A 20,986-nucleotide genomic window follows, 5' to 3' on the forward strand; every position below is an offset into this window, starting at 1 on the left:
CTTTTGTTAGTTAAGTTCTTTTGCAACTTCAACACAACCGCAATATATATATATATATAGATAGATAGATAGATAGATAGATAGATAGATAGATAGATAGATAGATAGATAGATAGATAGATAGATAGATAGATAGAGTGCATTCAGAAAGTATTCAGACCCCTTATTTCTTTACATTTTATATGTCGCATCCTTATACTAAAATGCTTTGCAAAATTATTATTAAGAAAAAAAACTGTAATTTCACATTGACATAAGTATTCATACCCTTAACTCTGTATGAATCTGAGTTTTTTTAGGTGCAGTTCTTAATCTGGTTGGTAACCACTACAGATTGTCCAGGCAGAACAACAAATCACACGGTCCATATCCAGAACAAGGTTTAATGTTCCTGTTTGTATTCATCATAATTTCTTCATTGAACAGAGAAGAAATTGATTGCAACTGGAACACCATCAACTCGAGGAACCATGACACCATTCTCCTGCGACTGCATCCGGGTGCTCTCTCAACAGCCAAGGAAATTTCAAGAATTGTACCAGTAGCTAACTGAACCTATGTTTTTATAAGAGGTAAACCCCTTTTTAACAAAAGGTGCTTTTTAATTAAGAACTTGATGGTCCCCTCAAATGGTCAAATGTTTATTTTCATAACTGCATTTCCCCTATTCTGTTCCGGTTTAATTTTGTTTCCACTTTTATTTCCAGAATTAATCATAATTATCTAATTAAAGCTAATTCCCTACAGTAGAAATTGTGAGCTGATACAACGAGAAGTTATATTTACATTACATTTATATTTAATGATGGAGAATTTTATTCAGACAAATAATCTAGTTATTTGTCATTTATCTAAATTTTAACAGTTGTCAAACGCGACTGATTCCATGATAAATTTCCTTGCATAGTAATGTAGAAATAGGACCATTTAATTTAATTCCTAGCTCACACATACTGTTTCCCTTACAAATAATGATAATGTACACAACACTTTAAACCGTGCAGTGTACATTTATTATACCAAATTCGCTACATAAATTGGTGTGAGCACTTGTGATCTGGAAACTTTAACGGATTACTGTTTATTTGTGCATTGTGGAGTTTGCTGACGTTCATATGCATCCAGGAAACTGTGTTTTCATTAGTGTAGACACAGATTGTAAATCACTGGTGTTGGTTGCTATGATGACAAAAGTTCACGGGAAGTCCTAAAGAGACTCTTCAGGGGCAATTGACCGTGTATGCGCAACCTGCCAATGCCATATTGTAAACAAAGTACAGCTAATCTATTAGCACAGCACATTACCGCTAAACTAACAAGTTAGCAAACTTTCATTGAAACACCTAAATACACTACATTACTAAGGAAATCCATGTTTTTTAAAACTCATCCATCAAAGGCTGCATGCTTGTTTCGAATCTATAGTTTTTGTTTAGGAATTATGGGCTTATTTGTACAATTGACCATTGTACTGCATTGGTTTTATTGAGGTTGAGCGAAAAACCTACGACTAGTTCATAAAAGTAGGTTTTTTTACATAATCATGAATATTTAATGAACGATTTGATCAACAGCAGTGGTTCTTGAGGCAAAGTTTTTCAGTATGAGGAGATATAACAAATAATATGAATTATAGCTGCATCCCAATTCGGAGGCTGCATCCTTCAAAGGTCGCATTCAAAGGCCGATTGCATCACTGCTGCGCGACAAAGGCTGTCCCAATTCAAAGTCTCCTTCAAAGGCAGCCTCTAAATGCATCCATAATTTCCAGTGAAATGAAGGATAAAACAGATGGATCCTTCACAGCCTTGCCTAGCCCATAATTAATTGTGCACCAGTGACGAGAGGATTATTTTGAGAGAAAATGCAAATTACACTGTAAACGTAATTATTGGATTTCAACTTACTTGACTTGACTTATATCTTACTAAGATGTGATTGTATATAGTTTATACTCTTTATTATATACAGAAATGGACCATGGTGAAAATATTTAGAATCTTTATGAACCCTGTTTTGTTTTCAGACAGTTTAATAAAACTTTCAAAAAAGTAAAGTACAAGCGTTATAGTCACACAGCAGTTGACACAGTTTTTAGGCTACAAGAACAGTCCTCCGTGGGCTAGATTGTCCCAATTAACAATGCTGAGTCCAAACTTTGTGGCCTGCGAATGTGTGGCTTTTGAAGTCAGAGTCCTTAGAAATATGCAGCCAAATCTTGTTGGCCGATTTATTTCATAAGTCGAACATCCCCACCGAGTTTTGTGCCGATTGGACTCTGTTAACCTAGTCTAATAGGTGCGCAAATGTCATTGGCTGTTTTTGGAGATATGTCAATATCCTCATAGACAGTCATAGCACCTTGGACAAAGACACTGCATGCCGATTTTAAACTCAATCAAACTAACTGTTGCGTATTAAGAGCTGTTTTTTTTCCTGTTATAGCACCACCAAGTGGCCAAACAAGACAAAACCATATGGTAGCTAAGCAGTTAACAAGGTAATGCTCAAAAGGCTCTTTGCTTCCATGAATCCAATGAATGAAACCAGAAGTCTCTATGATATTCTGATCCTGAGATGCCCATCTAAGCATTTTGAATGGCAACCAATGCGGTTTGGTTACTAGGGCGCTCTAAATGGTTGCTAGGGTATGGCTAAGTAGTTTCCATGATGATACTTGAAGAATGATTGCTCACCAAGTAAAACAAGGAAATTGTCATTTCTCTAGGACAATCTGATCCAAAGATATCATTTTCAGCTATTTTTAATGGAAGTCAGTTGGGCTGGTTGCTAGGTTGCTCTAAATGGTTGCTAGGGCATGGCTAGCCAGTGACCAGATTGATTCTTATTGGCTGATAACTAACCTGACTCAAAAGATACAATCGCTAAGTGTCTACAAAATTATGTTTTGAAGATTCCCTTCTGAGCCATTTTGAACGGAAGTCTATGGGGTGGATGCTAGGGCCATTTCCAAGATGATATTTATAGACTGATTGGTAGCCCGTGTTAAATGAGCCTTCCTCTATGTCTCTACGACATTCTGATTGAGAGATATGATCCCACAAAATTTATTGTCTTGTCATAGTAGGAAACAATTGTTTTCATGGGCAAGAGCCTTGCCATTTTATGCCTATGAGGCACTTTTGGGCTTGTTTTAAGGCAGCATTTTACAGTTTTCAGACACAGCCATGTAGAAATGACATAAGACAGAAATGGGGATAACGGAAAAATAAACACATACTATAGTTTCAGACATATGTAAACATAACCCTAAAACAAAGTGACAGTTAATCATTTCTGGCAACTTGACAAATATGTTTTCAATATTTTTAGGATATGTAAAAATGCGAGATATTTGAATATCTAAAATAAATTTGGAAATCACAAATTTATTTGCAAACTAATTATAAAAGTCAGAAGACATTGTCAGTATAAAACGTTTCTTTAAATAAATTTAAATGCATTCATCTACTCATTAAAGCAATAGACTTTAAACAATTTCCTATCCTGTGACTCTCTCTGGTGGAAAATAAATAGTATTACAGCTTTCATAACTCAGATAAATGGCTGATAATTTAAAATGTAATGTTAGTCCTCCATTCATCATAAATCCATGAAATTGAGTATGATTCCTCAGAAAGTCCTGTTTTCCATATTTACACTGGCATTTGTGCACACAAGATACAAGAACATTAGTCATAATGGGCCACATTAGTCAAATGTATCGGATTGTATCTTCTAGATGATTTTATTTATTTATTGAGACTGATAAAAAAATCTAGATGTAATTCACAATAACAGGTAACATAGGTTAAAATACAATCATTTACACACCATTTATACAGCCATTCCCTGTCTGTCGCTCACTTCGACGTTGTGTCGAGTGAAGTGACACTAGTGGATTTTCTTGAAGGCCTTGGTTACCTCTAAACTTGAAAAGAAGGACAATGAGAATTTGCATCCCTCCCCCAGACATACGGGTACAGTGGCAATCACACTGAGGCGGCATTTGTGGATGGTTCGTGTTCTCACTGCGAGAACCTATCCATGGCAACGTTGTGGTTACGGCTTTCCTTTTAAAGAGGAACATCACTCCAGCCGCCCTCCGCGTCGCTCCTTCTTCCCACGGGATTGAGGATGACCCGGCTGGCGATGGAGGCAATTTGGGGATGGTAGCGGGCTCGGTTACGCCGGGTAGATCCCCACGAACCACCCACCCCCCGGAACGCTCTTTGACTTCCGTCCGAGCTCGAGGTGAGAGTGGCTCGCCTCACAGACAGGCTTTTTACTCCCTCGAGCCCCCTGATCTGGATGATGAGGTCGCAGCTGCATCGGAGAGTGTTCCGGCACCTGACACGGAAGACTCAACTGGGCTGCCGCCTTTGGGTCGGCACGCCCAGTCTGAGGCTGATGCCCAGATGGCCGACATGCTTGCCAGGACCGCCGTCAGCGTGGGGTTGGACTGGAACCCTTCATCCTCCCCACAGCCTTCATGACTAGACGATTGGTTTCTCTGGTCCGGGCACCGCTCACAGCCACACACGCCCCCCCCCGGCTCCTTTCTTCACCGGACGTGCATGACAAGCTGACAAGGTCATGGAGGGCACCTTTCACTGCCTGCAACCGACCTCCTCCCTCATCCGATCTCACTACCCTCGACGGCGGGGCGGCCCATGGGTACTTGGAGGTCACCTAGGTGGACAGAGCGGTTGTGATCCACCTGTGTCCTGAGAACGGCGCCACCTGGCAGTATCACACGGTGCTTCCCTCCAAGGCCTGTAGGATGACATCATCACTGACCGCCAAAGCCTACAGCACCACTGGACAGGCCGCCTCCTCCCTGCATGCCATGGCCCTCCTGCAAGTTCACCAGGCCAAGGCACTCAGTGATCTGCTCTTGGGTAGTCCTGACCCCAACGTGTTGCAGGAACTGCGCTCGGCGACCGACCTCGCCCTCTGGGCAGGCAATGGCCACCCTTGTCGTTCAGAAATGTCATCTTTGGCTGAACCTGGTCGAGATGCGGGAGGTAGACAAAGCTCGCTTTTTCAATGTCCCCGTCTCCCAGCTCGGTCTATTCAGCGACATCATTGACGACTTCACCCAGCAGTTCTCGGCGGTGAAGAAACAGATGGAGGCCATTTCCCAAATCATGCCCCGCCAACGCTACAGTGCGGGCCGTGCTCTGTCTGCTCACCAAGGGCGTCCTCCTGCGGCTTCTTAACTTCAGGCAGCTCCACCTCAACCTAGGCCCAGCTCCCAGCCCCAGCGTTGAGCGCCCTACAGGAATCGCATGTCCCCCGTCTCCCAAAAGTCCTCAAGGACCTGTAAGGCTCCCAATTGTTCCTGAGACAGATGACCTAGGGAACGAGACATTTTCTCCGGAGCTGGTAAGCAGACCACATCCTCTGGTGGAGGGCCGGGAGGAGAAAACTTATTTAAAGTTATTTTCTTTGCCATACCCCCAAACAAGCAATTTCCTTGTTTCCTGGGTCATCTGGCCCACAAATGCAGTTCAGCAGTCCCGGCACCCCAGATGCGGACCTCTTGCCTCCGGACCCACGACTGCTGCCGGCCAGTTCTGACGAGTCTAGAAGATGCCTACATGGGAACTCCTCCTCAGTCACTAACCCACCCCCTGCCGGGTTTGCGGAGCAAGGTAAGCGCTTCAAGTCTACAATCTACATCAAAGCCTCGGGATGCGCTTTTACCTCCCGACGCCGCACTACCTGCTCCACTCCTCTGCGAAGCCTCACCAGGTACGTCCAAAATAATCGTCCTCTTAGTACCCCTTGCACGGAGCTGTGATGCATGGCTCTCACTTCCCAACCGTCGTGCTGGCTGGCCAGGACATCCAACTCGGCTATGTGATTAATTTCGCCAGGCCCCAGCCCCTTTTTGCCTGCATCTGCTTTACTTCAGTGCACGGCGAAGACGGCAAAAACCTATGTGAGGAGATCGCGACCCTCTTACTCAAAGACTAGATAGAGCCTGTCCCTCCGGCCAAGATGAAGATACAGCCCTTACTTCATAGTACCCAAGAAATGCGGCGGCTTACGACCGATCTTGGATTTGCGAGTTTTCAACCGGGCCTTGCAAAAAACTCCCATTCAAAATGCTCATGCAAAGAAACATTCTAACTTGCGGCATCAAGATTGGTTTGCAGCAGTAGACCTGAAGGAAGCGTACTTCCAGTATCTTGCCTTGACACCGACCCTTCCTACAGTTCTGGTTTGACGGCCATGTGTATCAGTACAAGGACCCCCTTCAGCATGTCCCTGTCCCCTTGCATCTTCATGAAGGTCACAGAGGCAGCTCTTGCCCCGCTATGGGAAGTGGGCATCCGCATACTCTATTACCTCGAAGACTGGCTCATCTTAGCACAGTCTCAAGAGTTGTGCTCAGGCACCTCAGCCGTCTAGGGATTCAGGTCAACTGGGAAAAGAGCAAGCTCGCTCTGGTTCAGAGCATCTCTTTTCTCGGTATAGAGTTAGACTCAGTCTCAATGACAGCGCGCCTCACCAACTAGCGTGCGCAGTCAGTGCTGAAATGCCTCACCTTATTCAAGCCAGGCACAGCGGTTCCTCCAAAACAATTCCAGAGGCTCCTGGGGCATATAGCATCCTCCGCGGGGGTCGCGCAACTGGGGTTGATGCAAATGAGACCGCTTCAGCACTGGCTTCAGACTCAAGTCCCGAAATGGGTATGGTGCCGCGGCACACACCGTTTGTTTATCACCCCCGACTGCCGCCAGACTTTCAACCCCTGGACAGACCTCTGTATTCTGCGGACAGGAGTCCCCCTACAGCAGGTGTTCCGACGCGTTCTGGTCACCACAGATGCATCCAAGATGGCCCCAGCCGCTTTAACTCTATGGGAGAAACATAGAGAGAGAAAAGGCACAGCTGGCGTGGCCTGCTCCCATGCTTGGCATGTTGCTTTGTTCCCCCCTTCAGGATTCCGGGAACCTAAAATTTATCACAATTTTATAGGGCGTTGGGGAAGGGTACGTGCAGTCTGACGAAGCCTGTGGCATTGGCATGCAACTGCCTGCCCACACCTGCATCAGCAGCACACGTACAGGGTTCAGCGCATTGCGTGACTGAATAGGGACCCCTAGTGTCGCTTCACTTAACACAATGTCGAAGTGAGCGACAGACGGGGAACGTCTACATTACTATTGTAACCTCCGTTCCCTGATGGAGGGAAAGAGACGTTGTGTTCCCCTGGCCATGACACTGAACCGAGCCACTGCAATTATCAAACCTTATTCTCGGCTCCTCTGTGCAAAACCTGATTGAACAGAGGCATGATTCCCTCCCTTTATACCCTTATGTCTAGGGGAGGGACATGCAAATTCTGTCTACCAAATTCTCATTGGCCTTCCTCAAGTTCAGAGGTAACCGAGGCCTTCAACAAAGTCCCCTAGTATCGCTTCAGTTGACACAACATTATGTTCCCTCCATTAGGGAATGGAGGTTCCCTTTACAAAAAGCTTCACTATGATGTTGCGCTGCTAAGCGCTATGGGGAACAATCCTAGTTGTGACCGAGCTGTGAATAACGTGTGTAACACGTCAATGATCATTGACCGGAATTTATAGCCTTGGCTGGTGTAATCATTAGATGCGCCTGAGGCCAGGCTATAAATGGATGCGTCACCAGGTGTCGTCAGATCCTCTTTTTTCAGAGCGATTCTGTGTTCTTTGTGCGTGGTGTGTTTCACAAAGCCTGTCAAAACTTTCTTTCCTCTGTTAGGAGTTAGAATTTGTTAGGTAGTGTGCAGTTAACCTTTTCTCTTTTCTCTTCTGTTTAGAAATATTATATATATATATATATATATATATATATATATATATATATATATATATATATATATATATATAAATTAGAGAATGACTGAAAGCCGCAAACGATGCGTGTTCCCCTGTTCTCACTCTCTATAGCTGAAGAGGACACGCATCAGTTTTTGCTCTGTTTGTTTGGGGGAAGAGCACGCTGCTCTCGCGTTGCAGCAGGGCGGGTGCGAGCACTGCGATTTGCTTTCAGGCAAAGTGCTTTGCACTCGGCTCGCTTGCTTCTGGGAGTCAGCACTCATGAAAAACCAAAAAAAAAGAGATTGTTCATGGGGCTCTTGCGTGGATTTGGCTGAGGAGCAAGAGAAGGGTTTATCCCATTCTCTCACTCTCTCCCCAAACCCAGCTGGTCCTTCAAATGATCTCGAAGCACTTTCCGACGCTTCTTCGGATCATGAGGAGGATCGCGATTCTCTTCCCGTCTCCGAGCTTTCCATCTGCGATAAAAAATCTACGGAGGAATTGCTCGATGTTGTTACTCTTGTGGTTGCCAGACTCCAGTTGGACTGGCCATGCGAAAAAGAGACCCCCAAACCCTCCAAATTAGGGGATAGATTTTATCTTCCAGTCTAAGAAAGGGAACGCCTCATGAGTCCCTTCCCTTCTTTGATAACCTCCATGAAGAGCTTTCTCGCTCATGGAGGAACCCCTATTCCCGTGTTCACATACACTCGACGTCATTATATTCGACTATCGTGGGTGCTGAGGCATGGGGGTATTCAGTGATGCCGCCGGTCGGAGAGACGCTTGCGGGCTATCTGTCGCCGGGCTCGGCATCGTCACTTAAGAAGCCCTCTCTCCCCTCAAAGCCTTGTAGGACAACATCCACTTTAGTGGGAAGGGCTTATCAAGCAGCAGGTCAGGCTGGCGCTGCTCTGCACACTATGCTGTTTTACAGGCGTACCAGTCTGACATCCTGGAGGACTTGAGTGTGGGTTCTGCACTTGATGAGCAAGCCTCAGACCCGCCTCTGTCCTGTCTGAAGGGAGGTTCAAAAGCAAAGCGTGGCAAGTCGTGCTCCTCCCCCCAGGGATTGGGGACAGTCTCGCCGCCCTCGCCAGCCCCCGAAGCAAGACCTCAGGACTATAATTTCTAGTAAGAGAAAACCCTGACGGTCTTGCACCTAGATTAGTTGGTAGCTCCCCTCGGGACGGGGCGCGTGCTTCACTTCACCCCTCCCAGTACCCCCTCGAAGCCCCTCCATTCCCGCCACCTCTTGGTGTTTCGGGTTGCAGAGGCTTCCATCAAAATTGGGTGTTTTCGCTGTTCCTTCATTTTATTCAGGACGTGAAACACTCGACAACCCCTCAACAGGAAGTGTTAAAATATAATACCCATCTCAGATTCCTCCAATGATTTATTATCATGCCCGGAATGCTCGGAGGTGGGTAACTCAAAGTACGCAGACTCAAGAGATTCACGGTCCCCCTCATGAACCGAAGAGGCACGGGAGTGCACTCCAGGATCACGGGAAGGACCAGCTGGATCTGGGGAGAGAGTGAGCAATAGGGACGGACCAGTCTCTCGCTCCTCAGCCAGATCCATACGAGAGCCCCACGATCGAAGTGTGGGCGCTGATTCTCGGAAGTAAGCAAGACGAGTTCGAAGCATTGTGACTGAGAACAGAACGCAATGCTCGCACCCTCCCCAATGCAAGAGCAGCATGCTCTTCCCCCAAACATACAAAACAAAACTGGTGTTTGTCCCTCTCTCCCCCCTTTTTTTTCTTTTTTTTTTTTTAAAACAAGAGAAAGGTTTCTGCACACTGCATAACAAAATCTAACTCCTACCAGAGGAAAGTAGAAAGTTTCTGACATGCTCATGAAGCACAACACACACAGAGTGATCTGAAGACAAAAGATCTGACGATGCACCTGTGACGCATCTATTTATAGCCCTGCTTTAGGTGCATCCAGTGATGTTACCAGCAGAGGCTATAAAGTCTGGTCAATTTCATTGACGTGTTGTACACATATTCACAGCTAGTCACACCTAAAATTGTTCCCAAAGCGCTAAATCAACGCGAACATCAAAGTGTAGCTTTTTGACAGGGAATTGTAAGTTATTGTGCACCTTTGAGTTTCAGCAAAGTTGGCCACACCAAATATTGATTTAGCTTTTTATGTTTACTGGACTTTGTATGATGTTAATTGATTAATGAAAATGATTTATGGCATCATTATGCAACATATTTCACAAGTGCCTAAAACTTTTGCACAGTACTGTACAAATTTGCTGAGAGTGAATTAAATACCTAGCTTGTTTTGGGCAGTAACACTGGCTCACTAATTGGATTAAACTTGGTTTTGGGGTCTGCTTCTTACTGAAGAGTTAAGAGTTATGTCTGCCATACACACACATTCATAGTACATGCACAAACACACACACAGTAAGACATAAACTACTGCTAAGTTGAACATAAGCTTCTTTTCGACATCTAATGGAACACTGATTTCCTTATTTTTCTCTAAAGATCTTAAAGCCAAGGCTGCTGGCATACATCAGCTGCATGAATCAGGTTATCAATTATTTCTCCTGTTCTCCTCGACTCGTCTCCTCTCCAGCAGAACAAACGCTGCTTCACAGATAAGCGCACCCTATGTTCAATGACGGTGACAGTGACAGACAATAACACATTAAACATAGCAACAACAACAGGCTCTTTACAGTTGGAGAAAGAGAAAGGGCGATACAGACTCTCAAGCTTCTACTTTCTCTGTCTCTCTGTTTCCAAATTTTTTATTTGTTAAATATAATAATCCTGTCATCTTTAGGGTGAACACTGAAGGAATACTGCTGGGAGTTCATTTGTGGGGAAACTTTGCTAGGTAAATGTAGCAATTCCCATTTTATTTACTGGCTTGTTATGCCGCTGATTCTGTCATTTGCTCAGTGTTCAGCTGGACTAATTTTAGCATTTTAATATATGATCAACTGCAGTTTATTTTAAGCAGCACACAAATCATCGTTCATAGTTAAAATCAATAAGGTTGACGATAACTTGCATCAGTGCTGAAGAACTGATGCAAAAATGTTCTAAATACATTGAAACCATTGGCCATTTTTTTTAAACAGGCTAACAATTATTGGTGCTTGTTAAGGCGAGCATCATATTTACTTTTGCTCCTAACCGTAAGTATTAAATTCTGGTGCATAACTTATTTCACATCGTTTCTGCCACAGACATGATTTCTACCTTAATGAGGAGACTTGTGCCATTTCTTTTCTATTTGATTGGATGATACAACAGACTATAAACTAGGCCAAAAAATCCATAGACTTCCATTGGAGGAGGGACATTTATTGGCATGTGTGGTTGTATGAAGAAACCCATTGCAGAAAATTTTCTTAGTAGTGAACATTTCCTTGAGACTATAATAACAAAGGTTCAACAAAAATGGTTCTTCTATGGCATTGCTGAGAAAACCCCTTTTTTGAGTAGGGGAAAGAAAATCCTAGAGACTTGTGAGGACTTGTGAATCATCCAGAACACCCTGTCATTGTGGTGGTGAGTTTTCCAAAGGCAAGTACCTCTCACATTTCAGATGTCATTTCCAATATTATTGTGTGAAGCATGTATATATTCATTTATATTGGGAATTAGTTTTTAATTATTCAAATTTTGACTGGTGTGTAGAAAAAGCACAACTATCCTATGCTTTTATTGCTAGAGAAAAAGGACATCTGTCGTGTCTGGGGGACCCCTTTCTGATTTACTTTGATGTGGTGGATACAGCCACATGAATTATTAATTTCTGACACTACATGGCAGCCAGAAAAGAAAACATTTTATTTGTTCTTCCCCATGTCATATATGATGGATTGCATCGATTGGGGTGCTAAAAGTGTCATTAATAATAAATTAAACTGATAGAAGAAAAGAAAAAACAAGGCAATGAAAATGAGAACAGGTCAGATGTTCTTGTTTGAGAGCATATCTGCTGGAGAATTTGAAACATCCATAATTATTTGATATAACAAGGTCTTTGGAGGAACAGCATTCCTCTTAGTATTCGGAGACAGAAAGTTAAAGCTTTTTCATTTGGGTTTTATAGGCATCAATTGGAGACTTGATAAATTTCATAGAAATCAAAAAGCACAACCTAAATTTCTTGAGGATATATCTCAATTGTGGTAAGATACTTTCTCAAATTAAAACAATAGATACATAAAGCAACCATATGTAATTAAAAGCTGCATATGTTTTATAGATGTACCTTGTGATCAAGGATGCCGGCTTATCGTGTTGGTCAAGTCAAGTGGTTTTTATTATGTATTCTTCATACAGGAAAATGACGTGTTAATGGTATTAAAACCACTAACCAAGCAGTGCATGACTTCTCTTACCTTTCATTATTTTCCTGTATATTTATCATAACTCATTGTTGCTGCACGATGCAAACACTGTGACAAAATGTAATGGAAGCTCAATAAATTGTGCTTAATATATTTTTTGGAGAGTGACTTTAAAGATATTACACTGGGAGATCATTTAAAAAATTTTAATTAAAGAGATGGGAATTCTTTGGGTAATCAGGTCTATGGTGCCAAGTTAGTGCAATATCATGCATAAAAGTGGAAAAGACTGGAAGTGGAAGGAGAGCGAGAGAGAGAGTCTGTAGAACACTTGCTTACTACTTACTAAATACTACACAGTATACACTGAATGCTGCATACAATTAAAAAGGAAACAGTCAATAAACCAGTAGGTTTTATTTCAAGATAAATGTTTTAAGTTTCTGTCTTTCCATTTGCACAACACTCATACTCTATTGTGCCTCTATGATATTATAAGGTGGTATTTTATGTCATAGCAGTCCCTCAATTACTATATGACATATGTATTCTCTATTATGTCATAATGGTGCCTCTATGATGTCATAATGGTGGATCTATGTAGTCATTACAGTACCTCTATGAGGTCATAATGATAATTGTGCCTCTATGATGTCATAATAGTGGATATATGATGTCATAATGGGGTGTCTGATGTCATATTGGTGTATCTACAGTATGACATTATAATGTTTGCTCTATTATCCGTGTGAGTTCTTATCACAGGCTGGAATAGGGCAGAATCTTTTTTATGTGTCCAGGGACATTTCACTGATGTACACCCCACAAAAACACAATAGCGATTTTCTATCAGTGATCACGTGATTGAGAAAGGACCAAATTTTTTGGAACAAAACAAACCCTGATGTGACTTGTGACGAAAATATATTACTTTGCTTACTTTGTAATTCAGAATTTGACCACAGAAGCATTTCAAGTCTTTACTATAACTTACAAGCCAAACACATAATGCATTTCACTGATGTGAATTATTATGTGGGCCGTGACAGGGCTAAAAGCACAACAAGATGTTCTCTGCAACATTTTTCATGTTCAGTAACCTTATTAAAGCGGTTTTATTCTACATGGAGAGAATACGCACATGAGGCTGACATGTTAGAATCACATGACCAGCCCAATACTACTCGCTTAATCTCAGTAACCATCCTGTTATTTGACACTTTCACTCACTGATTTAAGTAATCATGGAACTGTGAATACAAAATTTCAACAATGGCATCTGAAACTAAAAACTACAGATTTCAAATGATGCTGAATCCAAGCTGCTAGGTGTCAGTGTAAGTCCATGATAACACAAAGACAAAAGTTTCTGAGTACACCTTTAATAATGCAATAATGATGCAACCTATGTGGACGAGCTCGTTGAATTAGTCACACTCCCACTTAGATTTGGGAAACATTAATTTTACTTGATTTGGTGCTATTTTAGTTCATTTCTATCTTTATACTGTGATTTTTTTTTATTGATTTATTTAAAAAATATTAATAAAACGTGATTAACTATGAAAAATCATGCAATTACTTAGTTGATTAAAATATTTTGCAGGGCATTCGAATGAACAAATTTAATCAAGTGAAGTGAACTGCAGCAATTAAATTCCAAATAAACTCCTGCTCTATATGTAGGGAGCAGTGAACACTGTGTAGGGTTCCTGAGAATCACAACGTGGCTATTATTCTGCTTTCCAGATAACTCTGAACTCTGAATTTCCCATCTCCCACTTGAAAATAATTACTGGAATGCCACTCGAAGTCGCAAATCCGTGATTGATCAACCAAGACCTAAGCAAGTAATGTAATTTGATGTAATTTCCAAGATGGCAGCAACCAACGTGCATATTGTGGAGTTGTGTTTTGTGAAATGTAAAAACAAACTTTAAAATTATTTTCACTACACAAAATTAGTGAACATGCAATATAATAAATATAATAGATAAGAGGATATTAAGAAGAATTGTTTGTGAATCAAACAATGGAGCTAAACTTGGAGCTAATTATACCAAACATTAATTGAGTGGTGGTGGTGTAGTGGTCTAAAGCACATAACTGGTAAACTGGTAATCAGAAGGTTGTTGGTTCGATCCCCACAGCCACCACCATTGTGTCCTTGAGTAAGGCACTTAACTCCAGGTTGCTCCGGGGGGATTGTCCCTGTAATAAATGCACTGTAAGTCGCTTTGGATAAAAGCGTCTGCCAAATGCATAAATTTAAATGTAAATAAGCAGTTATTTGATTAATTGCTTATGTCCACCAAGTGACATGTTTATGCATCTAATTTGCAGAAAATTATTGAAATATCAAAGTACAGAAAAAGCATGTTCAGTTTATTTGATTATTTAATTGTTTATGTCATGTTGTAGCATATTTTTATGTCACATGATATTATTAATCATGTGAAATTATTATTGCAGTTTATTCAAGGTAAAGCACAATTGACAATGCACTGCATCCGAGTGATTTATTCTCTAGTGCTACAAATGTAGCAGAATTTTTTAACACAGAAATGTGCATAATGTTTATAGTATACATACTATATACTACAGCAATAGTAAGAGTAGTGTCTTTGTTCTATACCGATCCTTTTTCCCACTTTTTCCCAGCCTGGCTCTCATTGAATAAATTAGGCTGAGGATGGTGAATGGTTCAGTGGCGAGCACCTTCTGACCAGACTCTTTAAGGGTTTTTAAGAGCACATGTTGAATTTTAGCTAAAACATGTCTGGTTTTAGAGGGTTCTGTAAAGCAGTGATTCCCAACCGGGTTTTACATATTAACAGGTTAACAGGGGTTAACAGGTTAAAATCTCACTGGATTGGAGTGGCTGTGGCTCAGTTGTAGAGTGGGTTGGCCACTAATTGCAGAATTGGTGGTTCAAATCCCGGCCCTCTCGTCAGTCAGAAAAGAAAACATTTTATTTGTTCTTCCCCATGTCATATATGATGTGCTCTACCTCGAACGCCTGCAAACTGCTGTTATGTTTTATTTCCCTTTTGCTCCAGTGTTTCAGTTTAGTTTCATTTTTTGAGATCCTTAATAAGTAGTTATGCGGTTGGATCCCCACTCTCTCGTCTCGTCCTTTCCAGTCTCGTAACAAAACCTAAGCTTGCAATGGTTTTGGGAAATGCAGCCCTGGACATTCTCTATTGACCTCTCTCATCAAGGCAATTCCATCTGCAGAACTGGATTCTTTATATTTTTTTGCCACCATTCTGAGTAAACACTAGAGACTGGTGTGCGTGAAAATCTTAGGAGATCAGCAGTAAAATAAAAACTCAAACCAACCCGTCTGGCACCAACAATCATAACATGGTCGAAATCATTGAGATCATATTTTATACCAATTCTGTTGGTTGATGTGAACATTAACTGAAGCTCCTGACCTGTATCTGAATGATTTTATGCATTGCATTTCTGCCACAAGATTAGCTGATTAGATAATTGCATGAACATGTAGGTGTAAATGGGTTCCTAATAAAGTGCTCAGTGACTCTCTCTCTCTCTCTCTCTCTCGCTCTTTCATTATATATATATATATATATATAATGAAAGAGCGAGAGGATACGTTTAATCCATATTTCCACATGCCAAATCGACTGAACAGCATCACACATTGCCCAATTTTTTGTTGTTGTAACAATTGCCACATTTACTTAATGTACACTGATTCGCTTCAGTGGGGCTGTGATTGGATAATGACAGGTGTCGGTGATCAAGTCCCGTGATCAACAATGCTGCTGTTGCTATTATATCAGTCAGTGGTTAGATCAGCGTAGCAGTCAATATAAGGGACACCCTGGTTAAGGTGTGGCTGTGGCTCAGTTGGTAGAGCGAGTTGGCCACTAATCGCAGGATTGGTGGTTTGAATCCCAGCCCACATGACTAGATGTGAAGTGTCATTGGGTAAGACTCTGAACCCCAAGTTGCTCCCAATGGCAGGCTAGTGCCTTGCATGGCAGCTCTACTGCCATTGGTGGGTGTATGGGTATGAAGGGTTGAATGTGTCACAGTGTAAAGTGCTTTGAATACTGTTAAGGTTAAAAAGGTGCTATATAAGTGCAGACCATTTAATATGGGACAATTGGCATACATTTGTTATGAAATCGCGATCGCCAGATGAATCCAGTTCGCCACACTTGGGTCAATTGTCCATGACAAGTGTTCATTGAAAAATATCCAATAGCACTTTTTGTCCATAAAAGTGATACACCTGAGAAATATTAATATATTCTCCATTGTTTACATGAGATCTTGCCTGAAAGAATTACCCTTCGTCATCGTTCTTCAACAAACTATGCAATCTGAGCAGCATTAATGTTGTAAAACTGTATACGTACTTATGTATTAGAGTCCTGTACACAAACTGAGCATGTCTCCAAAGTATATTTTTAAAAATGCAGCGTAGTTTTATTAATAAAAGCCAGGAAGTGCAGTCAATTATTGTGCCTTCTTGAAAGGCGCAGCCTTAATTTTACTGTGTACCGGCAGCGATTTTCGAATTTCCATTACTTTAAACAACAGCTTCTCTAACTTTTAAAAAATAAAAACAACATATATTAATTATGAAACTTTTGATCACTTCTTTCAAAAGATACTACAACTGTGTCCATACTCCAAAGGGTTCAGAAAATACAACCATTTAAGTTCAGGTATGTCATTTTCACGGTTTGTGCTCAAAAGGGGGGTGCGTATTAGCAGGTTAATTGAAAATGCAAATGTATATGAATATCAGAAATGCAGGAATACCTGTGTGTGGTTTGGTACAGCAAGGCTTTTAGTGATACAAGGACACAATAGCTTGATAGTTGCGTGTGATTGCTGTCTCCAATGCAGATTTATTTCAGGTGACCTCATTGTAGGCAGCTTTGAAGTTCTACACCAAAGTACTTTTTGCCAGTCATCAGTTTGAAAGCTAATCATTTTAAAGTTGAAAGGATTGAAGCAGATGCTAATGGATGGATGGATGGATGGATGGATGGATATATATTTCATGGCTCTCTCAAATATTTCATCCTTCTAAATCCTGTCCTTCACTGCTCTGTTCTTTCCCTCTCCTAAAGAAGTGATTTTTTTAGTCAAGGTAAGGCCTTTCTAAATGCCACATTTTTCATGGTGTAATGTCACATTTCCATGTTTAGACGTCAACTGTGTCCATCACCTTCCAAGAGCTACATCATATTAGTCTGGGTGGATCAATTAAAACTGACTGTGTGTCAACAGTGATTCTGTACATTATTATACATTATTTGATTCTGATATTGGCATTTCAATCTCATGTGGGATGTAACAAAAATCTGAAAATATTTCACACAATCAGCAGAAGTTGGGTTGAATCAAATATTTTTTTTTCAATGTTTCAATAATTTCTTGTATCACAGAAAACTATAAGTAACCATTTGTTGGTTGGTTCCTCCCAAAAGGTTAACACTGTGCCTCTGTGGTGCTTTCAAACATCACTTTGTATGTTTGACTGTCCCGACCATCCAAACACAGCAACATTGACTCAACCAAAGGTGTGAATTTTGGGGCGGGACTATCTTTTCGAACCATGGAGGACAGAAGGTGTGTTCATTTCAGCTCTTTGAGTACAATGTTTATTTTTGCAAATCTGTTTGGTGATGCTTTTGTGGTGTAGAAATTACACACTTCATCTTTAAATGTCATTAAGTGTGGTGGGTGCTGGATAAAGGGTGTGATAAGGGTTGATGATAACTCAAAGCTCCTAAATTTAAGATTTCTCCCTTCACCAGTGTACCCTTGACCAAGGCACTCAATCCTCGGTTGCTTTAGGGCAGGGGTCAGGAACCTTTTATCACTAAGGAGCCAATTTTTTGGTTGATGCATTTTTTTCGAAAGAGCCATAGCAAAAACTAATAATTTACTATTTTCAAAAACAACGTTTTTCAATAAAATAAAATATTTATATATTTATAAAATTAAAAATGTATGTATATATATATATATATATATATATATATATATATATATATATATATATATATATATATATATATATAAAGGTAACATGTTGCAATATGGAATTGAGTACAAGTGTTTCTGTGAGTCTCCATAACATTTATTTTACAATTGTTCATGAAAAATGTAACTTACCTTTTGGGATGGGTGATATGTAAAAAATATTTCAACTGTAATCGCCTTTAAAATATCGCTCCCCGCCGAGAGTCGGTGAATATGTTTGCTTTATTGATTTTGCTTCAAAAATGAAATATAATTTTAAACAAAAGACATTTATATATTTAAAGTGCACTTTAAACAAAATTAAAAAAGCAATTAAAATAACTATGTGATTAAAAAAACATATTTAACCAAATCTGAATCTGAACCATCACGCAAGCATCCATCAATGACAACAGGTGAAACATTACTTATAGCCTACAGAGTAACAACTAAAGACAATTATAAATGTAAAGTTAAGTATAATAATCATCATAATAAATAAGCATAATAAATTCCCTTGTGTTCCCTAAAAAAAGCTTGTGTTCTTATTGAATTTGTGTTTGTATTGCGTTATGGTAATACAGTTAATGCTGTCTAAATAAAATAAAATAGACCTCAATTTTAGGTTCAAGGTGAACGTGTCTTTTGATTATATCAGGGCCGTCTTTATTTCTTTAATACAAAGATATCTGTATACATATTACTGAACCTGCAGAGTTGCATTCACAATGTTTAAGAGCGAATGGCTCTGTGGAAATAAAGCAAACTAAACACACAGCACCTCAAGAGATGATCGTTTGCAAAATTCTCATAGACTACATTATTCTTGCAAACAGTTTTCAGTCGAATGAAACGAGTGATAACTCTTTGCATTATGCTGCATGCCTCTGAACAAACAGTGAATCAGACACAAGCAATGACAGCTTTTCTTTTGTCTGTTCTTAACACATCTTTTAAAACACATCTTTTTGACAGCATTTCTTGTCATTTGTCACTCCGAGACGTCTTACAGGCCTGTTGCTGGGTAGATGAGTAAAATTACTCACAGATGAAATACCTGCATTTGAATGAGGAGCTTGCAAACTTTGAAATGTGAACAAAATTTGAAAAAAATCACATTGAGCCTCGTCACATTTGGAGTGTGGCGGGGGCTATTTCACACCCTGGGTGCACATAAAATATAACATACATTCATAAAATCAATCGAAAATGCTCTTAACAGCTAAGATCAATAGTTATTGGGAAACGAGGCCCAGAACTCTATGAATGTGTGAGTACCACATGAGAAACACTTTCATTACTCTCATGAATAGCAGAGATCTCTGCGCACACATAACAAATCAGAAGTGCATCGGTGGCTTTTCTTTCATCTGTTCTCCAAAATATAATCACATTTTGTCAAATGCGTGTCTTTGTGTCTAATTTCTTGTAATATATCACTTCGAGAAGTCTTACAGGTTGCCTTCCAAAGTGGCTGGAACATCAGCAAAATTGCCTGCCAATGTGCATGAAAAATCCGCATTTGGAGGGAGTTCATTTCAAAACTTTTTCACCAGGAGTAGGCTGTACAACATATTTGGGAGAAAGGAAATCAAAACAGTGTCACTGACTTCAAGATTTGCAATCGCACCCACACTTTCTGCAGGAAAATTATCTCTAGAAAGTTTTAAAAGATCATGTGTTGGTGAATGGTGAGAAGCCAGGCGAGCCACGTGATTTTGAACAAAAAGCCACTTGTGGCTCACGAGCCATAGGTTCCCGACCCCTGCTTTAGGGGGTTTGTTCCTGTAGGAAGTTTACTGGAAGTTGCTTTGGATAAAAGCATCTACTAAATGATGAATAAACCTGAGCAATACAGGATGTTACTGAAATGCATTTCCATAACTTTCACTGGATTGAGCCAGTACAATCAAACTTGAAATACATACATATTGATGAATCACTGCTAATTGTACTTCTTTGAACTTTGCAAGTTTCCACTTTGACTTAAAGAGGCATTTTAGTGCTTTTTGGGATTTTACCTTTCCTTTAGTGTGGAACCTAGCTCTTTGTGCATGTAAAAGTTCTGCAAAGTTACAAAGCACAAAGTCCACACAAAAGGGAGTTATTCTCTCCCACTGACAACAATGCTCAATAACTACAAGGAATGGCTGGTTTGTAGTCCAGCCACTTCTTCCATAAAGTGTCTACATCACTATGTAACAAATTTGCTACTTTGGCCCACCCTCAAACAAATTAAGTTATAGCAGAGGCCTGGATGAGTTGGGTTAGTGTTGTCGCCATGTCGAGAAGATGCTGTTTTCTGTCAAAGCAAAACCTCTTTGTTTGGACGTCCAAAGTCAGATGAATTGAAGAATCAGTGGTTAAAATGTATTTTTACCACTATTCCTCAGCAATACAACCACAACCAATGCTGGATTTTAAAGACGGTTACTCCTGAAAGATGGTGCAGTTCCCACTTTGTTGGGACAATCTGGCACTTCAGAATCACAATCTGTAAGTATGTTTGATTATTTGTGGATGTATCTGCTACTGAGAGTTAAAATGTGGAGTTTTATGTTGTAGCTACTGTGTACACCCAGTGCACAGTTGTAGGCCTCTGCTAACCTGCTAGCTAATGTTATTGTGTTGAAATAGTTTTGCTAATCAGCTGTGGGCCCACTTTACCTACAACTGTGTAGAATTATGAAGATTGTTTTTCGTTCTCACTATCATGAATAGTTATCAAGTTTGGAGATGGATTTATTTTTAAAACAATAATTTATCGTCTGAAATCCAGGCTAGTTCTCGGCTAACTCGCAATGTAATGTTATTGTTTTGGT

This window comes from Xyrauchen texanus, chromosome 21 (assembly GCF_025860055.1).
Source record: "Xyrauchen texanus isolate HMW12.3.18 chromosome 21, RBS_HiC_50CHRs, whole genome shotgun sequence".
Taxonomy (NCBI): Eukaryota; Metazoa; Chordata; class Actinopteri; order Cypriniformes; family Catostomidae; genus Xyrauchen; species Xyrauchen texanus.